At 37.0% G+C, this 21,532-nt stretch overlaps 1 pseudogene across 1 annotated transcript; it reads right to left on the bottom strand.

Annotated features, from left to right (window-relative positions):
* Positions 1-7,910: 7,910 nt before the first annotated feature.
* Positions 7,911-18,386, bottom strand: LOC143592707 (U-box domain-containing protein 35-like; annotated as a pseudogene). Its single transcript, XR_013145968.1, has 10 exons — positions 18,136-18,386; positions 18,030-18,063; positions 12,220-12,304; positions 11,205-11,326; positions 10,939-11,132; positions 10,425-10,693; positions 10,232-10,351; positions 9,566-9,994; positions 8,168-8,918; positions 7,911-8,089 (listed from the first exon to the last, which is right to left on the bottom strand). The product of XR_013145968.1 is annotated as a U-box domain-containing protein 35-like (transcript).
* Positions 18,387-21,532: the final 3,146 nt, after the last annotated feature.

The following is a 21,532-nucleotide window of genomic DNA, read 5'->3' as shown; positions in this document are numbered from 1 at the left end:
ACCTTTTTTATTATTAGTATTAATAATAATATATTTATGTTTGTTATTGTTGGTTTAATTATACTATTAATAAGAAAGTCATTATTGTATTAATATTATTTATTTTATTGTATTAGGTTTTATTTATTTTAAAAAAATATGTTTTAGAGATAAAGAAAGATACACCGCATGAATTTAGGAAAGACTAGAGAATTAGAGATGGAGAAAAAAAGTTCAAGTATGTTGTGTAGATGATTGAAAGTTGTTTATAGTGGTCTTTTTTTAATTAAAAGAATAGATTTTGTATGATTATATTTGGCACACTAGTTGTTGCAAAAAGTAACAATTATATATCTTAAACAAAACATGTTTCCTTTTTCTTTTTTAATGGTAAAAATAAAAATAAAAACAAAAACAAAATTGTTTTATGCCATTCTAATCCAAACCGTCCTTACATGTTCAATTAGTACATCTGTACATGTTTTACAAACTTATTTAACCCATTATCCAACTAGAACACCAAGCAACTACGTATAGTGAAGATGTGAAGGATGTCACTTGTCAGAAGAACTTGGCTTTATTCATCCCACATCATTATGATAGAAAATGACGACAAAGAAAAATGCATATAAACATCTCTCCTTTCAAAAGAAAATAAAATATAATAATTAAGAATAACTATTATTCTTGTGTCTACATGTAAACTTATATGAATTTTCGTTCTCTTCATAACAGGTCTATATACCATATAGAAACATCTAACACATGTACATATAAAATCAGGTTGCATCCAAAAGTTCATACTCAAGCAGTTACGATGTTGATTTCCACTCCATGATTGTGGAAAAAAAAACATGCTTAGTTAGGGTTTGCTGGTTAAACATACGACTTTAGTTTCGTTGTCTCATTCACTTTACCTGTCATTCGAAGCCGAAAACTTTTTAACTTTTGAAACTCTCATCAAGTAGAAGAATGTGTGTGTGTGTATATATATATATTTTGACGAAACATAATTAATTTGTGCTTAAAGTAATGATAAATGAAAAGTAATATTTCTTCTAAAAATTCCAGAATTATTGATAGTTATTTGACTTTCATGTGCCTTTAGCCAAAAGAATATTATGAATTCATGATAGTTTCCCTGATTTAACTTTCATGTAGCCAAAAGAATATTATGATAATTCACACATTGTCTCTATAGTCTATACAAATAATGAAAAACGTTTATAACTAAAAAATATTCAACAAAATTAAATGGTGGGAAAATGAGAATGATTATATATATGTAGTCTAATAAGAAAAATAGCACATTTAACTCAACAACCTCTAGCAAAAATGAGTGACACAGGTTTCCATATTATCCGACCATTAATTGTCTTCGCTATATTGGTGCACTTTGTTGAGCTCACCCACATGGTAATGGCACAATATGGCGACACCATCGTTAGAGATCGTCTGGCATTGCTTTCAATCAAATCGATGATTAGAGATGATCCACAAGGTGTTATGAGCTCGTGGAACCACTCAAGAAGAAACTTCTGCCAATGGCAAGGCGTTACTTGCAGCCCTCGCCAACAAAGAGTCACCCACTTAGACCTATCGTCCAAAGGCCTAATCGGTACGTTGTCTCCTTCCATTGGAAATCTAAGCTTTCTTAGCAGCATTAGTCTTCAAAACAACTCATTTTCTGGTGAAATTCCACATGAAATCGGGCGTCTCTTGAGACTGCAAGTACTACGTCTTTATAACAACTCTTTCACGAAAAACATTCCGGACACCATCATGAATTGTTCCAATCTCCGATACCTTCACTTGGGTTACAATAATCTGGATGGCAAGATCCCAGATGGGATTGGTTCACTTCCCATGCTAAACATACTTGTCCATGGTAACATTCTTGAAGGCGGGATTCCATCGTTCATTGCCAATCTTACACTGCTTGACACACTTTCTCTCGCCAACTGCCAACTAGGTGGAAGGTTTCCCGACGTATTCCACCGGTTGACTAACCTTAGAAGACTTTCAGTGTCTAGCAATAACCTTACCGGTACCATCCCACCTTCTCTTTATAACTGTTCATCTTTAGAACATGTATTTCTCGATAATAATCAACTCACAGGTAGACTAGGTGAAAACCTATATTCAATAATGCCGTGTCTTGTAATACTTTCACTATCACAAAATCATATCCAAGGGAAGTTCTTGGATATCCCAGCGACACTTAAGGTACTCGACTTAAGCTCAAATAATTTTGGGGGGAAACTACATTCTCTCTCAAATGGTTCATCTCCAAGAATTTTAGAGCTATCAAATAATTATTTCGAGGGATCATTACATGATTTGGTGTGTTCCAATGGTGTGAATATGATTGTAGCTCTTCTTTTGGGAAATAATCATTTGTCAGGTGTCATTCCAGAATGTTGGGAGAAGTGGTCAAGTTTGGAACATTTAGAGTTGCAGAAAAATAATTTGTCTGGTGAGTTTCCAAAGACGTTGGGTTCTATACCTTCCTTACAAACGTTGAACATTCACGGGAACAAGCTTAAGGGGAACTTAACTAAATCATTTCGGAGATTACCCCCCAATTTAACCTATTTCAATGTGTCAAAAAATCAATTCCAAGGCACGCTAACATTGTTGGGTATCCATGAAACGGTTAAGACAATTGACTTAAGCTATAATGAATTTTTAGGATCGTTGCATCAATTTTTGTGTTCCAATGGAACGAAAGGGACACAAGCTCTTAATTTGGGAAATAATAATCTGTCGGGTGTCATTCCAGAGTGTTGGGAGAGGTGGCCTAGTTTGATACTCTTAAGCTTAGAAAATAACAATTTATTTGGTGAGATTCCTAGAACCTTGGGTTCTTTGCATTTCCTACAAGGATTGAACATGGGTAGAAACAAGATATCAGGAAGAATACCTTCTTCCCTAATGAACTTGTCATACTTAAAGATCCTTCTACTGGGAAGAAATAATCTGGTTGGAAGCATTCCATCATGGATTGGAATAAAATTCACTTTGTTGAAAATTCTCGACCTTAGATCCAACAATTTTTACGGGAATATTCCTCATCAACTATGTTATCTTTCACATGCCAAATTTTAGATCTTGCTCATAATAACCTATCCGGAAATATCCCAAGATGCTTCAATAACTTCAGTGTCCTTTCTGGCACGGAAACTAACTCAGGGGTTCAAATTTTGATTCCTATCGGGGCCTGGACAGTTACTGTTGGTGCTTCGTTGGTGATAAAGGGACGAGAGGACACCTATAGAGCTTTTCTAGGACTGGTTATGCTATTGGACCTTTCAAGCAACAACTTTTCTGGACATATCCCCGATGAGCTTACAACCCTCCGTGAGTTAAAATCATTAAATTTGTCAATAAATCAATTAACAGGAAAGCTCCCGAATAATATAGGAGACATGAAACAACTTGAATCTTTTGATTTATCAATAAACGAGCTTTCGGGGGAACTTCCTAAAAGTTTGTCTAGGCTGAATTACTTAAGTAGCTTTAATGTGTCCTGCAACAATTTTATAGGAAGAGTTCCAACAAGTACTCAAATTCAAAGCTTTAACGAGTCTAGCTTCTTTGGAAACAAACTTTGTGGTGCTCCACTAACTAATGGTTGTGTACCGGTTAAAGTATCTAATAAAATACAAGACCAAAAAGAAGACCATGAGTCATGGGGGTTAATTATTAGTATCGTACTTGGATTTACTTTTGGATTTTGGTTTATTGTGGCTTAGTTATTAGTTTATAGTGGAGAAGTGCATATTTCCATCTAAAGTAAAATGATCAAGGTATATGGTTTATGATGTAACGTACGCATAAGTATGTATTGTTGTGATATATTAGATTCTGAAAAGAAATAAATAAATAAATTGTGGAATTGCCATTCACATTTTCTGTTTAATTTTGTAAAAATTATGTATTAAAATCACAAGTTTGTGTTGGAATAATATTGTCTTGTTTGAGTTATCAAATTTCCGAAACAAACAATCCTAAAGACGATTTTTTAGCAATACTCTTCATATATTAAAAGTGTAAACATGTAATCATATTGCTGGGATGATAGTACAAATTTGGGATTTTGAAACAATGACTGTATAATCATACAATATACGTCTATACTACTAAATTTGCACGGAAATTATCATTATACCGTCATTAGAAAATGTTGCATCATCTCCCTCGTGAAGTGTAACACTTTATCGTGCTAGCTAGAGCTGACGTGCTACTTATACATTAGGTCAGAGTGTAATGCGTCACTTTTTTTATCGTAAACATTAAATTTCGACTATAAATACAAAAACAGACTAGAAAACATTTATTTTCTTCCTTTATAAAAACACTTGAATCTTTAAATTTCACTCGAGACCTCATTCAGATCTTTCTTTCTGGATAGTCCTGTTACCTAACGTACATAAAAAGACAATATGTATGTCCGAGTAAAATTATTCATTGGGACTAAAGCTATACGATAAATGCAATGTCTTAAAGAATATCTATCTTACAATACATACACACACATTCGTTAAACACATTTAGAGCGTCAAATAGTTCAGTTTGTCACATTCAGAGCATCAAATAAATACATTCAGAGCCTCAAGTATCACAAATTCGGTGTATCACAATAAGTAGTTCAATTCATAAATATCAATAAATGTTATTAACATATAACTATATACATAACATCACAAATTCGATCACATAAGCATATAATAATTCAAAGTCCCGACTAAGGAGTAGTGAATAACAAAATTCGTACGCATAAGTTGTGTAGAGGTCCAAGCCTAAATGACAAATAGCAATAACAGAAACAAAGAGTCCTTGAACAAGATGTAAACGATGTAGAGAACCTACGATCATTATTGCAATTTAGACTTTCAATTCCCTACTAGGTCTGTGCTGAAATCAAGGCGCTCACATTCAATATTATATCTTATAACCTTTTTGTTATAACACCTCCGGTAACGATCATCTTTTATAATCACTGTTTAGATAACGTCATTCAAAATCAACTTAACTAAATAAATTTTAATCAGTTTTCATTTCCTAAACCATATTAAAATGCTTTTTCATAAAACTTAACTTGAAAATAATAATAATAATAATAATAATTACCTATTAACTGAATTAATAAAGTGACAAAATATATTTTATATTACACTTTATGGAATCATCTATTACCTAGTGTATTTAATTTTCTCTAAAACACTACAACTTTATACCATCTAACTCTCTTCTTCTTTTTTCCATTCCATTTCTTTTTTCACCCTATATCATCTCCATCACCCTTCCACCACTGCCATCCATTGTCGGCGCCACCGCACCACCAACCTCCACCTCTGCCTCCATTACTATCACCACGACCAACCACCATCATTGCTTGCCGCCCACCGTGCACCGTCACTCACCACTGACCGCCACCACCTATCTCCACCACCGCATGCCGCCCACCACCGCCGACACCAGTGATAAGTCTATTTTATTTTATTTTTTCATCTTTGCCAACCTACCAAACAACGTAAAGCAACGATATATTATTTTATTTTTATATGATAACCAAACAAGATAATATAATGATAATGCTCATTTCACTTTACCAAACACCAAACAAACCCCTACAAATGTATTTCTGTATGATGCAATAGATTCCAAATATACGTATAGTAACATAATAATAACTTTTTCCTTCCTCCAAACAAGCCATATAAACCTTGGCTCTAATGTGACACCAAGGTCCAAACAAACTCGTAAATTAATAATTATATATAGAGATTATATTGCTTCCTGAAATTCTTATGTAACTTGACTTCCTAGTACTACGTCAAGTGGGTCAATCGGTACATAGTCACAGGCTAGTGGAGCTCCATAAAGTTTGTTTCCAAAGAAGCTAGACTCATTTAAGCTTTGAATTTGAGTACTTACTGGAATTCTTCCTATCAAGTTATTGTTGGAGACGTTAAAACTACTTAAGAAATTCAACATTGACAAACTCATAGAAAGTTCCCCATAAAGATTGTTTACTTATAAATCAAAAGATTCAAGTAATTTCATGTCTCCTATTTTATTCAGGATCTTTCCCGTTAGTTGATTTCTTGATAAATTCAATGATCTTAATTCATGAAGGGTCGTGAGCTCACCGGGGATCTGCCCAGAAAGATTGTTGCTAGAAAGGTCCAATAGAAAAACCAACCCTAAATTTTCTCTATAGATGTTCTCTCGCCCCTTGATCATCAATGACTTGCCAAAAGTAAATAAAATGGTGTGATAGTTGAATGAAAATTGAGCCTGTGAGCTAATTTCTTTGCCGGAAAGAACACTAAAGTTGTTGAAACAACTTGGAATATTTCCAGACAGGTTATTACGAGCAAGATCTAAGATTTGAACATGTGAAAGATAACACAGTTGGTGAGGAATATTTCCTTAAAAATTGTTGGATCTAAGGTTGAGAATTTTCAACAATGTGAGTTTTGTTCCAATCCATGGTGGAATAATCCCAAGAAGATTATTTCTTCCAAGCTGAAGGATCTTTAAGTATGATAAATTTTTTTGGGAAGAAGGTAATATTCCAGAAATCTTGTTCCCTTGGATGTTCAATGCCTGCAACGTACGTACATAGCCCAATGTTCTTGGAATCTCACCAGACAAATTATTATTCTGCAAGCACAAGAGTACCAAACTCGACCACTTCTTCCAGCACTCCAGAATTACACCTGACAATTGATTATTTCCCAACATAACAAATCTGGTCTTGTCCACACCATTGAAACACACCAAATTATGTAGTGATCCCACAAGAATTATTCGATAGGTCCAAATATATTAAAGACAAACCATTGGTGAGAGATGAGGCATTATAGAACCTAGCCTTTTGTGTAATATACCACTGAGTTGATTATCATAGAGATACACTTCTTTTAAAGATGGACAATTATATAGAGAAGACGGGATGGTACCATTAAGGTTGTTTCCATACATTGAAAGTATTCTAAGGTTAGTCAGCGGGTGGAATAAGTCAGGGATCTCGCCGACCAGATTATTGTTGCCCAAGTGAAGGACTTGGAGGTTGGAGCAAGTCAGGAATGTTTCCGGTGAAAGAGTTGTCATGAAGACGAAGAACCTGTAATCTATATAGACGGCCAAATTCATGTGGTATATCTCCGTAAAATGAGTTGCTGGTGAGTTGAATACCCCTGAGAAAGCTTAGATTTCCGATGAAAGGAGATAATGTACCAATTAAGCCTCCGGATGAGAGGTCCAAGTGGGTTATTCTTTGGTGGCGGGCACTGCAAGTAACGCCTTGCCATCGGCAGACATTAGTTGTAGAATGGTTCCATGAGGTCATCACACCTTGTGGGTCATCTTTACTCATAGATTTGAGAGCAAGCAATGAAAGACGGTCACTGATGGTGTGCCGTTATGTGCCTAGCCTGTGACTGCGTACCGGTTGATCCACTTGATGTAGTAGGAGACCAAAAGGAAGACGATAGATCACATGGAGAAGATTGGGGGTTAGCTATTAGCGTGGTGCTTGGATTTATAGTTGGGTTTTGGATCATTGTGAGTTCATTAATAATCAGCAAATCATGGAGGATTGTATATTTCCGTTTCTTGAGTAAAATAGTCAAGGTATACGATTTAGGATGTTACACTTAAATATTGTTGCTAACTTGCTATATGTTACATAAGCGACGATGAAAAGTAGTAGTAAAGTTGTAATAGGTTTCATAAATTTCTTTGAAATTTACAAGCTTGCATTTGAGATGTGTATTCAATCTTGTCTTGCTCGAGTTAATAAATTTCTTAAACTAAATAATCCTAGAGAAGATCCATCTAAAATATAGATAAATCAAACACATGTACATAAAACAATCTCAAAAAAATCAGTTTGCATCCTAAAATTCTCACTCAAACAATTATGTTGTCGATTTCCACTCCATGATCGCGGAGAGAAGTGTGATATTAGGTGTTAAGCTCCTACTCGTCAACGGTAAATTAGTCATTGGGAGCTATCACTCTCCTGAAACCATTGCTCTATTGCCTTGTGATCGTACATGTAGCCATCAGCAGCAACACAAGGATCATCCATAACATCCTGAATCAAAACATCATTAGAATATCATAAAACATATGCTATTTGATAAAGCTGAAACAAAGAATGTGATAATCTTACCTTGAGTATTGGACATATGAAGTGGTTTGGAGGGGCGGTTTGAGGCACGAATGTCGATCTTTGAGCTTCATCCGCAAATGCTTTTAGTCGTTCCAATACAGGAAGAACCTGGTTTTTCAAATCTGGCCTGTCTTTTCTTCTAAGCTCGGCACAACTCAGCCCCAAAACCGCTAACTCCTTGGTTTCCTCAACCGGCCATTCACCCGCATCTGGATCCAACATACCGGCTAAATCATCATTTTCAAAAGCGGTTTCCACTGCATGGGTCAATGCAATAACTGGCCTTGCAGTCAACAGCTGCAATATCACCATACCAAGAGCATAAACATCAGATTTAGTAGAAACTAATCCTGTTCGTTGATACTCTGGATCGATGTAACAAAGGGTTCCAGCTGGACTCGTGTCTTTGTAAATGGTGGAAATGGAAGAGAAGTCGGATTGAAGCATTGTTGAGAGACCAACGTCCCCGATTTTGCTGACGAGGTTTCTATCAAGAAGTATGTTTGCAGGTTTTAGGTCTCGATGAATGATTGCTTTCGGTTTTGTGTTATGAAGGAAATTTAGAGCTGATGCTACTTCCCATATAATGCGGTAGCGATCAAACCATGGGATCGGTGGTGTATCTTTTGCGAAATAATTGCTCGTCCAAGCTCCCATTTTCCATGTACTCGTATACTAGACAACCACGATCCACACACGCACCAATCAGAATAAGCAGATGTGGATGCCGGATTCTGCTCAATACTTCAAGCTGCAAATATAAAATTCAATCATTCAGAAATGATACGGAGCAGATCCAAGTTAGCGGAGTCTTGGGCCCAAATTCTATCAATTAGGGCCAGAGGTTTAAACGAGTCAAGTCACTCATGAGCTACTCGAGATTAGCTTGTTTAAACCTAAAAATAAGCTTGTTTAACAAACGAGCACAAGCTCAAACTTCACTTATCGAGCTCAAGCTATTTGGACAGCCTAAATAATTCCATTGTTTATATAACTTTTGTTTAATATATTAAATGCATATTCTTTTTAAAAAATGTTGTTATATATAAAATTATAACAAAAATAACTACAGAATATATATTATGTTATTTATAAAAGTTATAAACAAAATATTAAAAATTAACTATAAACTAGTTAATAAATAAATAAATAATAATCGAGTCGAGCCTTAGCTTGAAAAACTACTCATGAGCCAAGCACGAGCTAGAAACAAGCTCCTGGAAATTAAATGAGCCAAGCACTAGCCTAGACGGTTTGTAATTTTGAAAACATAGTAATACATGCCTAGTTTAAAATTCCCTATAAAAGGTCACTCATTTTAATCATTCAATAGTAATTTTCTTGAGAATTCATGAAATCAAAAATAAATTAAATTCTGCAAAAATTTGGAGCTCATACCTCTTGTCGAAACTGTTTGGTTCTATGAGCTTCTTGAGAATGAAGAACTTTAACCGCAGCAACCGTATGATGAAAGCTCGATTTATACACGGTTCCATTTCCTCCAGTTCCAATTTTAAGATCACCAGAAAACGAAGAACTAGCCGCCACAATTTCTTCCCACGTGAACTCGTGGTACCGCAATGAAGTTCCAGTTATGGCATCTTGAAACTTCTGCTTCTCTCGTGAATCGTGTAACACCGACTCTTCAGCATCTTTTCTTAAAGCAGCTTCTCTTCTGAGACAGTCTTTTGCATATTCAGCCAGCCGTTTAGCAGCCTCGCGTTGCTTCCTTTCTTCTTCAGCTAATGATTTTGCTTCCTGTTCTTTAAGTTTTAATTCTTTGAGTTTAGTTAGTTCCTCTTGTTGTAGCTTTTCAACATCACTCAGCTGTGACACAAAGCAGTATGTTTTAGTTCAAGATTTACTTGACTTTGTTAAAGTCAAACGGGCTAGACTTCATTTTTAAAAACTGAAGCTGTTCCTAAATTATTTGGAGAATCTTGTGATAAGCAAATGCACATTTTACTAAGAACTATAAAAAGAACTAGAATTTGTGATAAATTCTGCAGAATAATCATGTCTAAGTATATGGTTTGACTTCAAGATTTGAATTACTACAATTACCTTTCTAGATGCATCAAGTGTCTCACTTTGTGCAATTGCGTACATCCCGCGAATGTGTCTGAGTTCAACTCTCAATTTTTCCAGCTCAAAGTTAATACCATTATTATTCTGCGTAGAACTCTTTGCAAGACATAAAGATTATTACAAGAACATGAAAACACATTTAAAAAAGGCATAAAAGATAGAAAGAAACCTGAATTTCAGATGAAATTTCCGAAGGTGCTTCTGATATAGAATCTTGATCAGATGTCCAAGATTGGTTTTCACTTAAGAAGCTTCTATTACTCGCATTAGAAACCGTTGCATCATCTCCCTCATCAAGAACCTTGTCTTCAGAAGTTTCTAAAGAAGGTTTCTTTAGAAGGGTTCGGTTTATGGACGAAAGTGCTCCAAAACGTTGCATTGGTAGTGAACTTGAAAAGGATTGGGAGTAAGAACTAGCAGAACCTTGGTCTGTCCACTCTGTCACACATACAAATAACCCTTTTAAAACAAATCTTGACTTTTGAGGTCAAACTTATTAATTTTTAAAAGCAAAACTGATATGGAGTTTCGCCTTTATTTAACAACATAATTTTTTTTCTGTTTGTAGTAATTATCGCGCGGTTATTGAATGGGTCCACAAATTTTTATGAATTCTGTTGAAGAATTCGTATGGAATCTGGAAGTAGAAATTAATCTCTTAAACCTGAAAAGTCAAACGATACCTGTTCGGTAGCTTGGTGCAAGACTAGAAGAATTGGTGGCATGACTTGAATCACTGCTATTGCTGTCATCTTTACTGGATCCAACGGTATCAGAATCAGCAGCCCTGAGTGAAGATAATAGCCCTTTTGAAATAACGTAAACCGTACAAAAGCCCGGAACGCTTTCAGAGATTCTTGATGACAGATTCTGCCCCCTGACACACCAAAAATAAAAATAAAAATCTATAGACATGAAGAAAACATAATGTCTAGAAAGAATGCAGTACCTCGAGAATATGCTTTTCGATGAAGCTCCAATCACTAGTTTACTGATACTGTTTTTCACAATTTCTTGCCTGATTGCCTCTACAACATCATCTGATTCAATTTGCACAATTTCCACCTCCACCTGCATTAAAAAATAAAATAAAAAAAATAATCCTTAGATTGATTTACTATAGATGACAGATTCATACTTGGAGCAACTGAACAAGAACAAATGGGCCGGAAATTATACAAATATAAAAAATACATAACTTTCACTTTATTCGAAGCTAAGTGCCCACAATAATAACAGACGATAACGTCTCAACAAGCCAGACACTGTGACAAACCACCATAGGATTAGGCGGTTTTCTCCAACCGTCATATCCAAATTCCATCATCTAGAACCTTGATTTTGGCACCGACAATTTTCCCCTAATTTTAGCAATCTTTATCTATTTTGTTTTTACTGTTAACTTGCCAAACATGCCAAAAATAGATTTTCCCTATGAAACAGTTATTTCGTCTTTTGTGTTTCCCGTTTGCATCATTTGCTCAATTCTAACGATATATAGTATTTAGAGCAACGAAACAAAAACAAATGAGAACATAAAAGGTACCAACTTAAATTAGCATATATAACGTTCATTCTATACTAAGTAAAATGGCCCGTAAGTAATAGACAAAAACATCTCAACAAACCAGACATTGTAACAAATCATCAAAGACGGTTTGCTCCAACTGTCAGACCCAAATTCCACCACTTGGATCCATCATTTTGGCATTCAAAGTTTTTCCCCAATTTAGCAATTTTCATTCACTTCACTTTTTTACTATAAAAAACACATAACACCAAACATGCCAAAAATATATTTTCCCTATGAAACGAACATGATTTAAAATAGTTAAAAAAGCATTAATCATATTCCAATTTTCCTCTCAAAAGGTTGCTTTATCAAATCATTTTTTAATAGCACTTTATTAAATCATAATATCAACAAAATAAAATTATATTAAAAAAAAAAAAAAAACTCAAACCTTTCTCCTAGCACACATGTTCTTGAACGGAAGCAGTTTCTCATATGTCTCACATTCAACTTCCTTCCTATAAGCCATCTGAAGAAACACTAAGTGACCCCGGCAGATTACGGATAATCTTAGGGTTAAGTAGATGTTTCCCACGAGGGTTAGGTCCGGCAAAGATGGTTATTCTTCTGATGACCTGCAAAACAGACACCGTGAGCTCGTCACTGAGAAGGGGGGGGTACCTTCTTGTGACCACCCTCCGGCGTGAGAATCAGACTAGATTGCTCTGAATATAAATGTATATTAAAAGAAATAGCTAGAGCAGATAAGATATGTGATGGTATAAGATAGTATATGATCAGATAAGATAATGATACCGTTCCAAGGTGTTGGAGTATTTATAGCCAAAGGTAGGTTTCCAAGCAGGTACAGCCAGCTGTATAATATTCATTTTCTACCAACTGTGGGCTACGCACGTGCCATGCTGGTGGTTGGTGGGTAGGCAGCGGCTGATAGTGACATTGCCGGCTGTGTACTATTCCTTTTCCACCAACTGCAGGCTATGTACGTGCCACGATGAGGGTTGGTGAGTAGGCAGCGGCTGATAGTGACATTAAGTACTAGAGCGTGCTGCTCGTCGTACTGTTGTCAGTGAGCTGTCACCCTGTGATTGGTTCATGGGCTGCTTTGGTCAGATCTTGTCTATTTTGTCCATACCTTGGCAGGTATAGTACAAAAGATCCTCCAGAAGCGTACGGACTGGCTCATTTGGGCGGGAGTATCCCCGCCTTGCTCATTCCTTCTTCAGGTGACATTACTGAATTATTGAGAGTTAGTGCCTTGTGCGTGTAGCCTTGCTATTAGTGCGGGTAGCCTTCCCTGATGGCTTGTATCCGCAGCTGCGGGAACAGGCGGGGTACTTCACCATTGGGAGGCTTTTCCTGCGGGAACATCTTGCGTACTGCGCGTAAGGTCTTCATCTCCCTGAGCATGGTGGGTCCTGCGGAACCAGTTGGTCTTTGCGCAGACGTCCCTCTTCAAGGTGAGTCTTGCGGGTCCAACTGGGCTCTGTTGGGACCTACCTCTTCAAGTCCCCCAGTCCAATGTTCTTCTCATGAATTGTTAATAAGTGAGGTGAACTTTTGGACTTAAGCAAAGGGTTTTGAAAAGGGTTTTTAGTTTTAAGGTTTTCCGTGGGGATTCTTCCCGCGGTTTTCCTAATGTCACGTGAAGAAATTCCCGACTTTTCTGCTTGATCTTTGGGTATGATGCGGGTAGGTGTGTAACCTCCTCGCAAGTCGGGAGTGTTGAGTTTCACTTGTGTAGATTCTCCCACGAGGTTTTGGTAGTTTTAGACATAGTGATCAATTATGTTAAACAACCAATTCCATCTTGGAGCTTCAAACAATCTAGTTCTCAACGTTCCCGCTATGCGGGGATGTTATTTCCCTTTCCACAAGCATGGCCCAGAAGATCCTTCTTGGTTTTAATTCCCTGCAAGTGCTAAGTATGTGAAGGGTTTCGCCTTGATACTGTACCCGCACTCGTCTTATAGTTACTTGACTTCCAAGGTATTCTTGACTTCAATTCCCTGCAGGTGCTAAGTATGTGAAGGGTTTCGCCTTGACACTGTACCCGCACTTGTCTTACGTTTCTTGGTTACCAAGGTATTCTTGGCTTCAATTCCCTGCAGGTGCTAAGTATGTGAAGGGTTTCGCCTTGACACTGTACCCGCACTTGTCTTACGGTTTCTTGGTTACCAAGGTAAGGGGGTATATTCCCTTTTATTTTTGAATCTTTGAATCTTTTTGAATCTTTTTGACTTGCTTTATAAACGTTATATGACTTGCTCATGCATATTATAGTTTAATTTGGCACTTGTTTTGCCTCATAAACAATATATGATTCGCTCGTGCATACTTTAGTTTAACTTAGCAATTTTCCAAGTGTTTTGAATAAGTTAACCTTTCGACGCGTGGTTGTTAATAGGTTAGTGTTCAGTTTCCTCTATCATGATTGTGCGGGTAGGACCGTCACTTTCATTTAGTGGGATGACCAATCTTCACCTATAACTGACCTGCGTGAAGGTTTTCCTCATCTTTTCCTTAGAAATTTTTTCCGTTTTGTGTTTATGGGGTTTTGCCGCCTTCCACACGCAACGACTTACTTCCCCACTTATTTATGCGGTGAATACCGGCATATCAGTGTTTTGAATAAGTTAACCTTTCGACGCGCGGTTGTCAATAGGTTAATGTTCAGTTTCCTCTATCATGGTTGTGCGGGTAGGACCGTCACTTTCATTTAGTGGGATGACCAAACTTCACCTATAACTGACCTGCGTGAAGGTTTTCCTCATCTTTTCCTTAGAAATTTTTGCCGTTTTGTGTTTATGCGGGTTTTGCCGCCTTCCACACGCAACGACTTACTTCCCCACTTATTTATGCGGTGAATACCGGCAAATAAGTGTTTTGAATAAGTTAACCTTTCGACGCGCGGTTGTCAATAGGTTAATGTTCAGTTTCCTCTATCATGGTTGTGCGGGTAGGACCGTCACTTTCATTTAGTGGGATGACCAAACTTCACCTATAACTGACCTGCGTGAAGGTTTGCCTCATCTTTTCCTTAGAAATTTTTACCGTTTTTTGTGTTTATGCGGGTTTTGCCGCCTTCCACACGCAACGACTTACTTCTTTCCATATTTATGCGGTGAATACCGGCATATCAGTCTGGAAAGTTCATAAGTATAAATGTAAGACCATCAGCGTTAATGTGATTTGGAGAATCATTTCCATTAGAAGTGGCTCTAGGCCTTTTCTTTATAAGTTTGGAATTGATCTACATGCAGCCTGTGTAATTGAGCTCCCTTCCATGTTCTTGGGATGGGGGTGTCATCGAGCCTTTCGAGCCGGTATGCGCCCTTTCCCAAAACTTTTTTTGATAATGTATGGCCCTTCCCAGACCGGGGCCAGCTTTCCTGGGCGTTCTTGGTTCGAAGCCTCGTTGTTACGCAGTATGTAGTCTCCGACATTGAAGTTGCAGAGTTTTACCCGCGTGTTGTAGTACTTTTGCATTTGTCGCTTGTAGTTCTCTTGACGCGCTGCGGCTAAGTCTCTGCGTTCTTCGGTTAGCATAAGGTCTAACCGTCTTTCCGCATCATTGTCTTCTGGCTGAATCAAGACCCTTGGTGAGGGTAAACCAATTTCGACCGGGACCATGGCTTCAGTGCCATAAGTGAGGCTGAACGGGGTTTCTCCCGTACTGGCCTTTTTCAGCGTTCTATTTGCCCAAAGGACATGTGGAACTTCGTCCACCCAGCCGGATCTGTGTTCCAAGAGTCTTTTCTTTATGTGTAAGATCCTAAAATTTTAAGGTTGAATAAAGAAAGTTATGTTTAGTGATTTCGCGTTATTGATTATTTAATATCGAGTAATGAGCGGATCATGGACTTAGATTAATTGAGATGAGTTAAATGAGAATTGGCCTTAGGTCCATGGGCTTTAAGGGATATAAATATCCCCTAAACCCTAAACCATCACTCATTCCATCTTATTCTCTAACACACTCCAAAACACACACACACACCACATCACCGCCATACGGCCGGCGGCCGAGAGAGGAACGAACAAGATCCGAGAGAGAGAGAACGATTAGTTGTGATTAAACAAGTTAAACGAGATCCAAACAAGCACAAAAAGGTATGATTCTTGATCTTTGAAGTTTAAAGATCCAAGCTTTATAGTGAATAAACGACCGAAAACGGTTGGGGAACGTAGTGGGTGATGTTGAACCATAACAAGGGTGTTAAAATCGCCAAAAATGCTTGATAGAAACCAAACAGCGGCTGAACTGGGCAACTTCGCCTTCAAAGCGATAACTTTGCCTTCAAAGCGATAACTTCGTCTTCAAAGCAATAACTTCGCCTGAGGCCAAGTTCGCCTAATTGATAACTTTGCCTGAGGCCAAGTTCGCCTAATTGATAACTTCGCTTACGGCCAAGTTCACCTAACTGGTAACTTCGCCTGAGGCCAAGTTCGCCTAATTGATAACTTCGCTTACGGCCAAGTTTGCCTAACTGATAACTTCGCCTAAAGCTAAGTTCGCTTAAGGTTTAACTTCGCTTAAAGCTAAGTTCGCCTAAGGTTTAACTTCGCTTAAAGTCAAGTTCGATTAGGAAATAAATTAAAAACCTAATGAAAAATGTGTTAAGACAGTTAATGGAAATAAATTTTCCAAGCTGACCTGGCAGCTCGACCCCAGCCAGGGGCTCTGCCCCTTGGACCCTGCTAGGGGCTACCGCCCCTAGACCCCGCTGCCAGGGGCGCTGCCCCCGGACCCCCGTTCGTTGTGGGTCATATAAAGATAGAAATGCAATATGAGAAGTGATAGTTAATTGATAAATATACTTGTTATACAGTCAGCCGTGCACAACTGAAGAAAGGGATTACGATTAACGGTGAAAGTAACTGTGTTCAGGTGAGTTCTAGCCCCATTTATGTGTTATGCTTTCGGGGCTGTGTGCATACTCGATATGTTTGTTAATACGCTTATCCTAAGAGATAAGTGTATGTCTTATGTGAATGATGTGATATGTATGAATGATTGCTTGATGGTACGTGAACGATCTTCGGATATTGCACGTACTGTCAGGTTGTAACGCTATGTATAAGGTAAGTATGATATGTATGCTTATGTGTATGAACGTAATAAAGTTAATAAAAGAAGGAAATGATGGTTGTATGGTTACGAAAAGGGTACCGAGCCCTAATAATACTCGAGGTATGATGTATGGTTGTATGGTAACGAAGAGGGAATCGAACCCTACTAATATTCGAGAACTAGGGAACCGAACCCTACTAATATTCGAGGAAAGAGGGACCAGACCCTTATAATATCTGTGATGTTAGGGACCAGACCCTTATAATATCTGTGAGGTTATAGGGCGAAAGGCTCTTTAAAACGTAGGATTATGTATGTAAAGAAAATATGAATGAAAGTATGAAAGTATGAATGAAAGTATGAATGAAGGTATGAATGAAAGTATGAAAGTATGAATGAAAGAATATAAGTTTATGTGTATTGAGTGTATGATTAACTAGAACTCACTCAGCGTAGCTGACTTTTAGTATGCACGTAGGTGAGTAGGATGAGGCAGCTCGCTTGAGGAGACACGTGGCACTGAATAAGAGGCTGGCATCGAAAGACTCAAGACGTTTAAGTTTAATGTTTCGTTTATTTTGAAAGACAAAATGATGTTTTAAGACAAGACGTGTTTTGTTATGAAATGTTTTATGAAAGTTTTTAAATTCCGCGAATGTTTTAATTAACTCTGATATTTAGAACTGCGTTTATGAGTAAATCCAACACGAAAGTAGGGTTACCGGTGACGGGGCCTTACATTATGCCGTCGACGATGCTCTTATTTGCTCTTTCCACCTCACCATTACCCTGCGGGTGACTGGAACAAGTTCATTCTTCGGGCGATGCGTGTTGGGTGCGTAGGGTTGGCAAGACCTACACTTTCTGATGTATACCAGCGCATCCGTATGCATTCCCGGCCAAAAGTATCCCGCGTTGTTTAGCTTAGCTACAACAGCGCGTGGACCTGCGTGTACTCCACAGATGCCCTCGTGCACTTCCCTTAGGAGGTAGTCAGCATCTTGGTTGTCCACGCATCTTAGGAGTGGGCCAAGAAAATTACGTCTGTAAAGGATGTCATCGATGAGTTGATAGTTTAGTGCTTTACAGCGTATTTTTCTTGCCTGTGTTTTTGACTCTGGTAGTATACCCGCCGCAAGGTAATTTATTATTGGTGTCATCCAAAATCCTCTCTCACTTGAGAAACAGGAACCAAACCCACTGCAATAACAACATTAAATTCTCAACTAACAATAAATAAAAACATGTTTTTATATCAAAACATTAACCAACCTTGAAAAGTCAACTCACTTGGTGTCGGGACTCTGATGATTCTAGGACGAATGAAGAAGAGCTTGAACAGAAGCATACCCTCTGGAACAAATTTATCCAATGCCCATTTAACCACATGCTTGGTTTTCTTACTTCCGTTCACGGCTAACGCCACCACCAAATATGGAGGTGTTGCTAATTTATTTAAACCCGTAATTGTTCCATCTTCCATCTTTCTGCAAATAATAACAATAATAATAATAATAATAACACAAAAAAGATGACAAAATTAATAAGCAAAAGCAAAGGCTTTGTTAAAGACATACCAAATCATATGAAAATGATTACAGATAATTATATTCTCTCTCTAGAATATGATCCAACAAACTGAAACTAAATAGGTGTTCTGGTAGGCGTCAACAGAAAATTGATAAGACTTGTGGTGTTAAATAAAGAACAACCGTGCCGTAATTACACATATATAATCCAAAATTTATTTTTATTTCTTTTGTTACATATTTGGTTGGAAGCATGCCATGTTATGTTATTGTTCAACGTCAATGAAAAGATGATTAATTAGATATAGTAATATAATATCCGTATCACATATTTTATTAGATTTGTTAATATTATTCTTAGTTTATTTGTACCAATTGACTTTTGAAGTTTCAAAGTCTACGTGTGTTATAAAATTTCAAGAGCTTGAAAGGTTGCAAATCATTATATTTAAGGCTTAAAAAACGTGGAACGTACATTTTGTGAAGTATAAAATTTTTAATTACTTATAATTCGTCTAAGAAAAATGTAAAGATTTTCGGTTTTAGTAATCCTAAAGATACGATATTGTTGTGAATGAGTTCCAATTTTTTTTCTTCTTATTCTGCCACTTGATAATTATGACTTTTAACTATAAATGTTAAACTAGATTGAACGAAAATGTAACGGGTTTTAAAATTCAACAAACTTCTAGATATTCACGAGGAAGCCGATAACTCTTTAAACTTTTGTAATTACTTTCTTTGCTAAACATTTTTCAATTTAAAATATTATTAACTTAAAAACTATTGTAGCACAAACATACCTATATCCGCCGTGCAAGAAGTGGTTACATACTCCAACCGTTGTAATGATAAAAATAAGATTAATGACCCATTAGAACACCTTATACAAATCTCACATCAACCGTGTAGATAAGAGATTTTTAGTTAAACACTGCAACAAAAAGTTTCTACAGTGTTCTTGAGTATCACATAAAGAAAGAAAGGAAAGGAAATAGATGGAAAGAACAAAAGAGGTGTGTTCCAGAGTTTTTTTGATGGAAGGAAATGGAAGGAAATAACAAAAAGAGTGTCCCAGAGATTTATTAAAGGAAAGAAGGATGTTTGAAGAGTAAAATGGAAGGAAAGTGAAAGGGAAAGGAAAATAAAAGAGTAAAATGGAAATGAAAAATTTTCCTTTCCTTTCATCTCCATTCTTTCGATAATTGAACTCAGGAACATAAAAGTAAAAAATCATTTTTTTTTCACTTTGAAGTGATTTCCTTCTTCAAAGTAGCTCTTAAGCTGAGAGTGTTATCTATAAACCCTTCAAAATCTTTTCGGGTGCCCTCTTCCTAGAATTTACCACCGAAAGAACCAAAGCACAAGTCCTATAATTTCTGAGCGGAACGAAGAACAGAAAATCATGGACGGTGATATTCTGAAATCGTGGAGACGAAACCGGTGTGTTCTAGAAGTTCAATGGAGAATCTGATGAATCTTAGCGATTTGATGTTGCGAGGAGATAGATGTAAGTTCGCAAAAGCATATATGATGTTCCAACAATTTAATAGCTAATAATCATTGACAAGTTTTTCTATGGTTCAAGGTAGCAGGCAAAAATAATGGTGCTTGTAGATATGTAGTGACAGTAGTTCTTCGATAAAGAGGTTGATATAGCTCGGCGTTATACTTGAAGTGATGGCTAGGCGGTACTGCGATTTACCTAACTACAACGCCCGATGACTCTGGCGATGATGGCTAGAGTTTCAGTCGGATTCCGACAATTTCTTTTTGTGATTTTGATGAGTTTAGGAGTGGGTTTAAAGAATTTTATGAATGGTGCGGTTAGGAGTGGTTTGAAACCGCTTCAAAGGTTTCTAAACACCGCTCATGACATTACGAGACCTTTTGTACAAGTGATAATTAATGTCATGTCTCTCAAATCGCCAATGCAGTTTGGGCTTGGTTAGCTGTGAAGTAAATGAAAACTCCACAAGCGTCCTTAGGTAAGAGTAGTATCAGGATGGGTAACTTTCTAGAATTTTCATTAAAGCAACAATAAAAATCTGTAAGTTCCTGGAAGGGAAATCTGATGACCATGTCGTACCAATCATGCAAAAACTCAATTAACCTATAGACAATGTAAGTAAGGTATTGAATCAAGAGAAGCATGCGATCAACACTATACGTTTGTTCATTTATTTAAACTATTTACAAAACAAATATAAGTTTGTCGAGCACTGATCACACTAGTATGTTTTGTTTGAAAGCAATTACTTTAACAAGTTTAACAATTAATAGGAAACAAATCATACCCAAGGTTCAAGCATGTAATCATTCGGCCCTTTCACGTTAATAAATAATTATTAATTGACAAATATGGTTTATAGGATTTCCTAATAATAGCCATGAACAATTGTAACCCATACGCAACTGGTAACCAGAGTTTCCTTCACAGTATGACTCAGTTAAGAACAATTGTATGTTAACTAAGAGCAATCAACAAACCTTATTAAAACAAGGATTACTGCAATTGTCAAACAACCATATTGAAATAAACCTACCCCAATTGTTTACTCAACAATACTAAGCATCAAGAAGATAGATTGTCAAGTAACAATCAATTAGAGTGCAGTAATAACCTGAAAGAAACTGAAATCATTCAATACTTTACACTCGAGAATGACTTGGGATGAACTAGTCGCTCATGGTTGTGGTTAGATCTTCAAGAAATGGTTGGAAAATGTTCCTTGGCTCCCGGCGGTTGGAATGAATGATTCTTTTTCTGATTCATCCTAACGGTTTTTTAACTTAAAATCTTAATTTTTCTTTTCAAGTTTTAGGGTGCTTGAGATTTGCAAGCACTCCCATGCTGTCATCGGCGTGTTTTCTAATACTAAGTTATGATCGTATTTTGTTTTTACTATGATATTATTTTTGTTTATATTCCTTGTTTCGACCCGACCTGAAAATTCAAAACCGAAAAATTGGGACCCGTTAGATAAAATTCATGGATCCACCACTGCAATCACAGCACCCTAAACCACTCACTGCATTATAAAAACTTCACTCACGTATTTTGATAGATTGAATGTGAATGCTCTAAGGTTGGTGTAAGGCCCCGATCCATGTGCCCTACATTTGGACGTTGAATTTAC

The sequence above is a fragment of the Bidens hawaiensis genome, unplaced genomic scaffold (assembly GCF_021521415.1).
Source record: "Bidens hawaiensis isolate Kalapana, Puna unplaced genomic scaffold, B.hawaiensis_p1.1 tig00001685_1, whole genome shotgun sequence".
NCBI classification, from domain to species: domain Eukaryota; kingdom Viridiplantae; phylum Streptophyta; class Magnoliopsida; order Asterales; family Asteraceae; genus Bidens; species Bidens hawaiensis.
The sequence above is the reverse complement of the archived record's forward strand: the minus strand, read 5'-3'. Positions and strand labels throughout refer to the sequence as shown.